The following is a 10950-nucleotide window of genomic DNA, read 5'->3' on the forward strand; positions in this document are numbered from 1 at the left end:
TAGTTCCTTTAAAATTCCTTATAGGATTTCTGTGGATCAGATTAAATTCTACTCTATTAGATGACAGCCAGGCTTACTATTCTTGTCAAGGTAGGCCTCTCTCTCATTTGGATGATGGGCCTATTTGAGTGATGGGTCTGGATTCATAGACAATCATTTGTTTAGATGAGCGGTCTACTAAATACTCTATAAGAAATCATTCTGGGTTATTTTGTTTGTTAGGGCCTAACAGCCACATCCTTCTATTTGATCTTACCACTGAGGCCACATTTTATTGACTGTCTTCTAGAATTAAATTTTTACCTATATTAAAATTTCTTTGATAATCTTTTCCAATCCAGCACATCCTGGGTTTTCTATATTTTCTCTAAATTCTGCTTGTAAATTGAAAAGTTGCTTTTTTAATTAATCTCTCTTCCCACATAATATGGTTTGGGTATGTCCCCACCGAAATCTCATCTTCAATTGTAGTTCCCATAATCCCCACGTGTTATGGGATGGACCAGGTGGAGATAATTGAATCATGGGGGTAGCTTCCCCCATCCTGTTCTCATGATACTGACTTAGTTCTCACAAGATCTGATGGTTTTATAAGGGATTTTCCCCTTCACTGGTCACTCATTCTCCTTCCTGCTGCCATGTGAAGAAGGATGTGTTTGCTTCCCCTTCCACCATGATTGTAAGTAAGTTTCCTGAGGCCTCATGAGTCAATTAAACCTCTTTCCTTTATAAATTATTCAGTCTCAGGCATGTCTTTATTAGCAGCATCAGAATGGACAAATACAGCATACTTTATTATACACAGCTATACAAAGTTGATTCACATTTGTTGCATGCATCCTGGAAATCTCCTAGCCAGATCCATGAGTTTAAGAAAAGTTTCTACTTTCCAGGGATTGTTTGGCCACTGTATAACAAGGGTGGCCCTTTCTCCACCCTCCAATAGAAATTTCCTTATTAACTTCCCAGTATCTACTCCCATCACCAAAACCAATGGTACATGTTTTAGATTTTTATTATGACAGCACCTGACCTCTATGTACCAATTTCTGTTTTAGTTAACTATTTCAGTGTAACAAACCACCCGCCAACCCAGTGGCTTAAACAACAATGATTTCTTATTTCCTGTACAGTTCTTCAGGCAGGCTGGGATATTCATCTGCTGGTTTCACGTGCTGGAGGGTCATCTAGCTGGGAGGTTCAACATGGCTTTATTCACATATCTGACTATTGATATTGTGTGTTGGCTGGGGAATCTTCATTCTCCTTTATGTAGCTTCTCATCCTCAGTAGGCCAGACTGGCTTTCTTTAATGATGATCTCAGGGCATCATTATAAGACTACACAGACAGAATCTCCAAGACATCTTGAGTCCCAGGCTCTGGAACTTGTACAATGTCACTTACGCCATATTCTGTTGGTAAAAGAGAGTCTTCAAGGGAGTGAAGGAACATATCTAATTCTGCATGGGAGGAACAGCAAAGTCACAACGCAAAGGTATATGCTTACTGGAATGGAAGGAATTTGTAATCATTAAAGAACCTACCAGGGTAGGTATCTATCAGATGAGCTCATGTTTGACTTTCATCTGGGATTTGAACTTGACTTAGTCTTTGACCTCTACTGCTTGACTCTGGCTATAACTCCATGGTAGTGTATTAGTGCTCTATTCTGATATCAAACTTATGAAATTTCCCAATAACCGTTTATTCTCTAATCTCCCCACTTGCTCCATCCTTGTCAACAATGGAGGCTTGAATGTCCCACTTTTGTTGGTCTCTATGTCATAGCCTAGTCCAATATGATGAAGAGATAGCCCTGGTTTTGAGTCTTGGATTTACCATTAAGTCATCATGTGACCTTGAACAGGTTATTTAAATTATTTAAAATATCTGCCTTATGATATTTGTAGGACTAAATAGTATAATGTATTAAAGTTAGTTAGTAGGTTAATGAATGTAAGATTTCTTCTTTCTTCTGTGTCACTAGATAGTAAAGGGTATCTGATACAATATTAAACTATTGATTTGTGGGCAATGGTTGGCCTTTGAAAGTACGTAAACTAGGAATTTACAATAATATAAGGGGTCAGGATATTAAATTCTCAGCAACATGTGACTTCTACATTATAGTATGTTCTTCTATATTCTTCTATGTTATATATATAATTTCTGGTATTGTAAAGTATATTAATGTAGTCCCCATACAGTGATGGACTATCCAATTAACCTTTAAAGATATGTTTTTGACACCAGTAAATTAGGGCATTGAACAAAGACTAAAAATTTTGATATTTGATTTTAAAAAAAGACAGTGAAATAGTCACCAAATGAAAATTCAAAACTTTATCAGAATTTCCTACATATATTTCTTTTTAATTTTATGTTGTTTTTACTTTGATACAGAAGGTGTTATTGTCTTCTCGATGCTTTGTGCCTCTGATCCAGCCTTTCTCTCATGTACCATATAAAATTGGAGGCTCAGAATAGTGATGCTAAAAATGAAATGGACACTAAATATAAAACACATTTCATAATAGGAATAAATGACAAGTCTCAGTGGCTGGTGTATTATAAAGATTCATTAATCTTTATGATCAAAGTAAAACAGGTGTAAGAAGCGAGGTTGGCCCAGGTAATGTTAGGTTCATATATGTAGTTCCCTTTTATAGCAGAGGTGTAGAGCATGGTGGGTTAGACCTTCAAAACACTCGAGGTGAACCCAGAATAGAAATTCAGTAGATACATTTTTTCTCCTACCATGCTTGACGTTGTATGGCTCTAGGCTTTGAGGACATAATAAAATTTCTGTGTTACCCTTTAAGATGCTTTTACCTTAGTAAGACTCCAGGGTCAGCCCTGACCTCACAGGAAAATTAAATGTCTTTGTGGTTACTTATTTGACAGTTTAGATGTATGTCCCTAAAGGCAGTGGGAAGAAGCAGCTAGTTCCTTAGACAGTCATGACTCAAGTGAACTTAACTATATGGCACAAGTAAGATTCAAGTTTTAAGATCTGCAATGAAACCCTCTAGCAAATTCTATAAAATCAAAAATAATCAACTATGAGCCAGGTGCATCTAGAATGCTATGGATAAGATATTCGGTTTGGCTTTCTATAAGGTACTTTATCCAAGTGAAATACACCAGCTTGGTCTCCCAGTTTGAGCTGAATATATTCTGTCAAATAGTGGCGTCCTCACCTAAGGGTAATATCATCAAAGTGGTGTTTTTCTTTTACACATTTTTGAGGCCAGGAACCCTTTCGACAGTGTTTTTAATGCCCCAGAACTCCAAAACCTGTGGGATCTGAAGCTAATGGAGCAAATACAAATGAAACATGTCCTCTGTGACCATACTTTTCTTTCAAAAACCCTAGAGATTTGAAACATGGTTTGAAAACCAGTGGACTAAGACAATGAATTAAAACATCCCTTCTTTTCTCTTGAGATGTAGGTTTAGCTCCAGTGTAGGGATCCAAGGGAGACAGTGTCAACTGGTCTTTCGATGTTTACTGTAAGTTTTGTTTTTCCAAAGGCAGATGAGTTTACTGAAAAGGCATGAAGTGACAATGTCTAAACATCGCCAAGGTGCTTCATCTTCTGGGCCCTCTGGTAAATTACATGCTATTGAAATTAAAGTGCTATGAGAGCTGAAACATACATAAATACACACATTTATCCCAGGAATGACAAACTTCTATGTCATCTGTCTTTTTAAAAAACACCTGATCCATTATTTCATTCTTCTTCAGATAGTGCATTTATGAATGCATCTTTTGGGATGCAGGTGGTATTCTGAGTCATCTAAAAAATAATTCATGTAGCACAGACAAATTTTTTCTCTGGCATGAAGCTCAGCCTTGGATTCCAACAGTAATTCAACAGTAAGAATCCAGCATAAGAGTTTTTAAGTGGGCCACAGAAACCTCCTCTTAGTAATTGCTACTCTTCCTCTTCTATGCCTTAAATAGGAGAGCGTGAGAAGGACCCATACTTTGCAATTTGAGGCAATGAACGTGTATATCCTATTTAACTTTGAATCTAAAACACTATTATACATTGTTTTCCTAGGGCTTCATATCCAGATAGATTAGCACTTTTTGATTGATCTTATGAAGCTCAACAAAAGCTATTACGCTTTAAAAAAAAAAAGAAAATCCTCTAGTGAGCATGTAATAGTGAAGTCTAGAAGGCCAGATAATTTCTTTGCTTAATAATAGTTTTCTTTCCTCTTGGCTGCAGATTCTCATAACTAGCACCATGCCAAACATTCGAAGATTGGATTATGGCCTGTCGTACTTGATTATTTTTGTCAGCATGCTGACCCGGGTGCCCTTTTCTTGTGTTGTTCCTTCTGTTTCCATTTTTCATGTCATCCAGCTTTTCATCTTGTCAATCAGCTTTTGACTTCCTGATTAAAGTGTCTGTCACAGGAGCAGCCTGGTCTCCAGTCAGTTGTTTAATTTGTTCCTCATGGCATCCAATTGAGTTATTCATCTGGCCCAGCTGTTCCCAAGTGCTTCCAGCATCACTTTTTCATGTGTTTGGGTTTAACCTCTATATCTATGTACAACAGTGTGAATTGTTCCATTCATACTGTTGACTGTGGATTGCTTCACCTTCCTAATGCCTTGACGCTACCAGGCTGGCTGCTACACTGTGGCCAAACCGACAGAGAAGCAATATTTCAATCTGATGTTATGGTAACAAGTACAACTAAACAGACTAGTTTTCAAGAATTATAGCAGGCCCTCTTTTTAACAATTAGGACGATGTAATGGAAACTCTAGACTGTTCAGATTTAGATCCACCCAAAAATAATGTTGATGGTGCTTGGCAGAGGAAAGAAAACATTCATCTGCCAACATTGCGGGTATCGCCATGAACGCTCCAGGATCTATTTGTTGCATTAGGTGACATGAGATACTCTCTTGGCCTGAATTGATGCAGATATCCAACTGGAAAAATGAAATTAAGTAAATCTGCTGAGTTTGCAATGCTAAAACTTGTCTTCCAGTGGTTGGATGATTTATATTATGCAACATTCAAGAAGCCACATAATGCAACAGGAAACTGGAGGAAAAGAAAACTAGGGTACATTTCCCCACTCTTCCCTTTTAGCCACTCAAACCTAATCAATTCAAAATTCCAGTAGATTGTTTATGAGTGAGCCAGCCATTCCTTCCTGCTATTCCTATCATGTTTCTCCTTTACCTCCTACAAACTTGAAATGGTAATTCCATTACAGCAGTCATGAAAATAGCCAGAGACCAAGTGCCTAGGACTCAAAAGAATGTAGAATGATGAGTCTAATGAAAATCAGACAGCAAACTTCACAACCTGCCTCCCATTTTGGTTTGATTTCATGGAAATATTTGTAAAGAATCCAGTTGCTTCTCAAAGAATATGCATTCATTTCCTTAGGTTATTAATGAAAGATATATTAAAGTAATGTAGAAATCCTGAAGAGAGGAAAAGCGTTTGTAGCATATCTGGGGAAGGCTATTATTGTCAATTAAGCAGAAAAAAGTAAAATAATTTTGCCGATTATTGGTTTTTACTATTTTTAACTTTCTCTGCAAAGTATGATACATATACTAATTCATATTACTAACAGTAAGACTGAAAGTTATTTATAGAAGTTTAATATATTTCATTTTTTAATTAGAAAAACTTTAAATTTTTACTTCAACTGGTAAAAATAATAAAATATTTAGGGGTCATAAATCATAAAGAATAATGTAGTTTGAAGTCTGTATTCCTGGTTTTGTTCTGGTCAATAGGCCTCCCAATGTAGATTTTCCATGAGGCATTTCTCAGGAGAATAGTTTTTGCAATTTCTTCCTTGTGAGGTTTTCCTTGTCACCTTGGGTGGATTTCACTTTCCCAATTTTTACCAAATTCACATCTTTGAAGGAATATCCCCCATGAGTCTTTCCATTATTATCCTCAGTGAGGTGAACACAGTGAATCTGTACTCAATCTTCATTCCATACTGCTCCTTGTGTGCCTTTCTGTGCTGCAGAAGCTATGAAGTTAAAAACCACTTTTACTTGACTCCTTTGCAGCTAGGACCCCAGATATGCTTTGGGTTTATCACATCAGCTATACTTGTGAAAGATTTAGAAAGTGAAATTGAGGCGAAAGTCACTATTTTACCATTTCTGTTTACCACGTTGGCAAGCACAGTCCTGGAAATACTGAGTTTTGCTGTAGTAGTGCTAGCAGATATTCCTGATGTCAAAAGGCAAGGTGAGGGACAATTACTGCATGCTAAGAAAGCATGATTATGAAGCCAGCAAGTGTGGATGCAATGCCCTGACCTGAATCATACCTAAAAAGTGTGCCTCTGGAGTGTACAGTCAAGGTGGTGGATTCCTGGTTCCCTATTTCTGATTGTGGCTCCCTGGTGAGCCAGTTCTATGTTACTGATCTGTGAGTTGTTCCTGGGTTGTGACACAGAGCCCGCTCTTCTAGTTATTCTACTGGTTTGCAACTCCTAATTCCCGGTATTAAATCCTCTTCTTATTTAAGTGATTGTTAAACTGAAAATACATCCTGATTGATGCCATTTCCTTTCACATTTTCTGAAATCCCTTGCTTTATTATCAGTGGCATAGTGCAAAGAGTAGATGCTTTGGAGTCATATAATTATTAGTTACATGACCTAGGGTATATTTATGAACTTATATGAGTCTCAGTTCTCTATTTTTACGAAACAAGTAATAATACTTCAATGCTCGTAGTAATACTTCAATGCTCAGTTGATAACAAGGATAACATGAGATATGTCAAGTGCCTGGAACACTGATTTAAACACTCAACAAATGTCAGCATCCTTGTTTAAATATGAACAGTTTCTGACATAGTATTTCCCACTAAGCTAATCAAAGATTGCATACAGTGAAGAAGACAAAAGCTATGGGACAATATTGTTATTGTTTTAAAAGCACATTCCTGTGTCAATCTGCAGCCAATGAGCCAATGACTTATGATAACCTGTACTGTGTTTTACACAGGGAACTGAAACCACTGAGATTTCAGGTTGCTATACTCAACTTTTTGGAAAATCAAATAATATTCTTTGGGAGTAAAGAGTACCAGGTGTTACATACGTACATGCTTAACACCATGAAAAAAAAAGAGATTATCTTCAACCTAAGAGCAAGTTAAAGATTATAGTAGAATTTGAACCCTACCTCCTTACCCAAACAGGGACATTTTTCAGTTAGTAACTCAATAAGACAGTACTCTTATTCTTTTGGACAACATAATTGGATTTTCAGTTGTCATTTCCCTTCAGAAGGAATCCATCCTAGCTGCATGACGCACTAAGTATTCCAGGACCTTCCTCAATCTTTCTAAATAGATATATGAGAAAAAATACATAGACGCACACACACACTCACACATACAAACACAAAGAAATACCTGGATGTTAGAACTAAAAATGAATCTAAAATCCAGCAAGTGCCATGTGTTAGAAGATACTGTTGTGTGGCTCACGCCTGTAATCCCAGCACTTTGGGAGGCTGAGTCAGGCTGATCACTTGAGGTCAGGAGCTTGAGACCAGCCTGGCCAATATGGCGAAACCCTGTCTCTAATAAAAATACAAAAAAAAAGAAAGAAAAGAAAGATACGGTTGTGACCTGGAAATTGGCTTTAATACCAAGAGGATTAACTTTAAAACTCAGTAAGTGTCATGAAAAGAGATGGCACTTTGGGCATATTTGAGTAGGAAGGTAGAAATGAGAATCTTATAAGCCCAAAAAATCAAGGGTTTCATCTTCAGTTACAATAGATACTGGAAATGCATACCCATTGGCCCAGGGAAATGGCAAGGAACCTTGCCTCTGTATGGGAATATGAGCCAAGAAAAAAAATACTGCTACCACGAAAAATTGACACAAGGAGCCATGAGCAAATGGAGCTCGATTCTGCACAATTTGGAGGGGCATGGAAACCCCTTCAAACCACGAAGTATGCAGAAAAAAATCAATCCCAGACATCTTGTGTAAATAAATGCAAATTCAAAACTCCTTTGGGGAAACTCTCTCTCCCTCTCACACACACATACACACACACAAAATCCTTATTTCTGATGACCTCACAATCAAATATTTTTAAGAATATACAAGGGAACAATCCTGCATCAGCAAGATTAAATAAACATAATCCCCAAATTTAAGATTACCAAAAAATCTGAAAAATATATAAAAGTAAATATGTTTAAAGTGATAACAAAAGGAATAGAAACCATAAAGCAAGAATAAAACACTATCAAAAAGCAAATTAAAAAGCACCAATGACACTAAGAAATAATATATTTATAAGTTAGAGACTATTCTTTGTTTTTAAGTATACATGGAGCTGTATGAAAACTGGATGCAAAGATACAGAAACCAAATGACTCCATGAAGTAACAAAATTGGTAAAATATAGACTTCATTCTTTTAATGTAATTAAGATAAATTGAGATGTATTTAAAAAATAAATAACCTTTCAAGGAAGAAAAAGATTAGAATGGAATATCATACGCAATCATGTATCAACAAATTAGGTAGCTTAAATGAGATGGACAAATTCTTAGAAAGATATAAACTATTGAAACTGACTCATGGAGAAATTAAATATCTGAAAAGTACTATAACAAGCAAAGGGAGTAGGTGGGGTAGCTATAGTGGCTCATGCCTGTAATCCCAGCACTTTGGGAGGCTGAAGCCAGCAGATCACTTGAAACCAGGAGTTCAAGCCTGGCCAACATGGTGAAACCCTGTCTCTACAAAAATACAAAAATTAGCTGAGTTTGGTGGTGCACCTGTAATCCCAGTGAGTCAGGAGAATCACTGGAACCCCAGAGGCAGAGGTTGCAGTGAGCCGAGGTCGTACCACTGCACTCCAGCCTAGGCAACAGAATGAGGCTCTGTCTCAAAACAAACAAAAAACAAAACAAGTTAAGGGATTACAGATTTAAATAATAAAATTCCCTCAAAGAAAAGCCTAAGAATAGTTTTGCTGGTAAATTCTAAAAGCACTCAAAGGAGAATTAACACTGATACTTCACAAACTCTTAGAAAAATAGAAGAGAAGCCATCACTTTCCACATTATTCTATGAGGCCAGTATTTACCTGTTACAGAAACCAGAGGAAAACTACATACAAAAAGAAAAGTTCAGACCAATATCTTTTAAAATTATAGATTTAAAAAAATCCTAAACAAAATGCTATCAAACTGAATCCAGCAACATATAAAAAGAATTATATAACATCACCAAGTGGGATTTATCACAGGAATGCAAGGTTAGTTGAACATATAAAAATATGTCTGAATACTGTGGTGTCATAATAACAGAATAAAGGACAAAAAACCTACATGATTATCTCAATAGCTGCATAAAAGCAATTGAAAAGATCCAATATCCTTTCATGATAAAAACACCCCCCCAAAAAAAAACAAAAAAACTAGGGGTAGAATGGAACCTCCGCAACATAAATGCTCCTCAACAAAGCATTTATGAAAAACCTACAATTAATAAAAATTAATGATGAAAGGATAAAAGCATTCTAAGATCAGGAATTAAGATGATGTTATTCACTTGTGTCACTCCTCTTTATTATCATGCTGGGCATCAAGCCACAGCAATTATATAAGAAAAGGAAGTAAAAATGTGTCCAGATTAGAAAGGAAGTTAAACTATCTCTGTTTGCAGATGACATAATCTTGTATATAGAAAATTCTAAAAGTTCAATAAAAATATGAGAACTAATAGTCAAGTTTAGCAAGGCTGAAGATACAAAATCAATATGCATACATCAATTTTATTTCTATACACAAGCAATTAGCAAGCTGAAAATGAAACTTTAAAAATTCTATTGCATTAGTGCCATGGTTTGGATATGATCTGTTTGGCCTCACCAACTCTCATGTTGAAATTTGATCCCTAATGTTGGAGATGGGCCTGGGTGTTTCAGGATGTTTGGGTCATGGGGGCAGATTGCTCACTAATAGCTTGGTGCCATTCTCACAGAAATGAGTTCTCACTTCTAGTTCTGCCCAGAAGAACTGGTTATTGAAAAGAACCTGGCACATCCTCCTGTTCTCTCTCTCTTACTTTGTTTCTTGCCATGTTATCTCTGTACATTCTGATTTCCCTTTACCTTCCACCAGGAGTGGAAGCAGTCTAGGGCACTCATCAGGAGCTGCCATGCTTTTTGCACAACCTGCAGAACCATGAGCCCTGAGCCAAAGAAGCCTCTTTTTTTTTTCTTTTAATAAAATATCCAGCTTCAGGTATTCCTTTATAGCAACACAAGTGGACTAAGACAATTAACATCAAAAAGAATAAGATACTTAGAAATAAATTTTTAAAAGAAGTGTAAGCCTTTACACTAAAAAAACTGTTGAAAGAAATAAAAGCAGACAAGTAAGTGGAAAGACATTCTATTTTAATGGATTGAGAAACTAAATTTTTTTAAGATGGTAATATGCTTCAAAATGATCAACTGATTCAAGACATTCACTATTAGAATTCTAGTTGCTTTTTTTGCAGAACTTGACATGGTGAACCTAAAATTTATATTAACATGCAAGAGAATCAGAATAACCAAAATAGTCTTGAAGAAGAATACAGTTAGAAAGCTCACACTTTCTGAGTTCGAAAGTTATTACAAAGCTGCAATCATCAAGACAATGTGGTACTGGCATTAGAATAGACATTTAAACTAATGGAAATGGACAGAGAGTCTAGAAAGAAACTCTTGCATATATGGTCAACTGAATTTGACAAGGGTGTTGAAACTATTCAATGGAGGAAAGGATAATTTTTTTTTTTTTTTTTTTGGAGACAGAGTCTTGCTCTGTTGCCAGTCTGGAGTGCAGTGGCACGATCTCGGCTCACTGCAACCTCTGCCTCCTGGGTTCAAGCAATTCCCCTGCCTCAGCGTCCTG

This window comes from Nomascus leucogenys, chromosome 23, assembly GCF_006542625.1.
Source record: "Nomascus leucogenys isolate Asia chromosome 23, Asia_NLE_v1, whole genome shotgun sequence".
NCBI classification, from domain to species: domain Eukaryota; kingdom Metazoa; phylum Chordata; class Mammalia; order Primates; family Hylobatidae; genus Nomascus; species Nomascus leucogenys.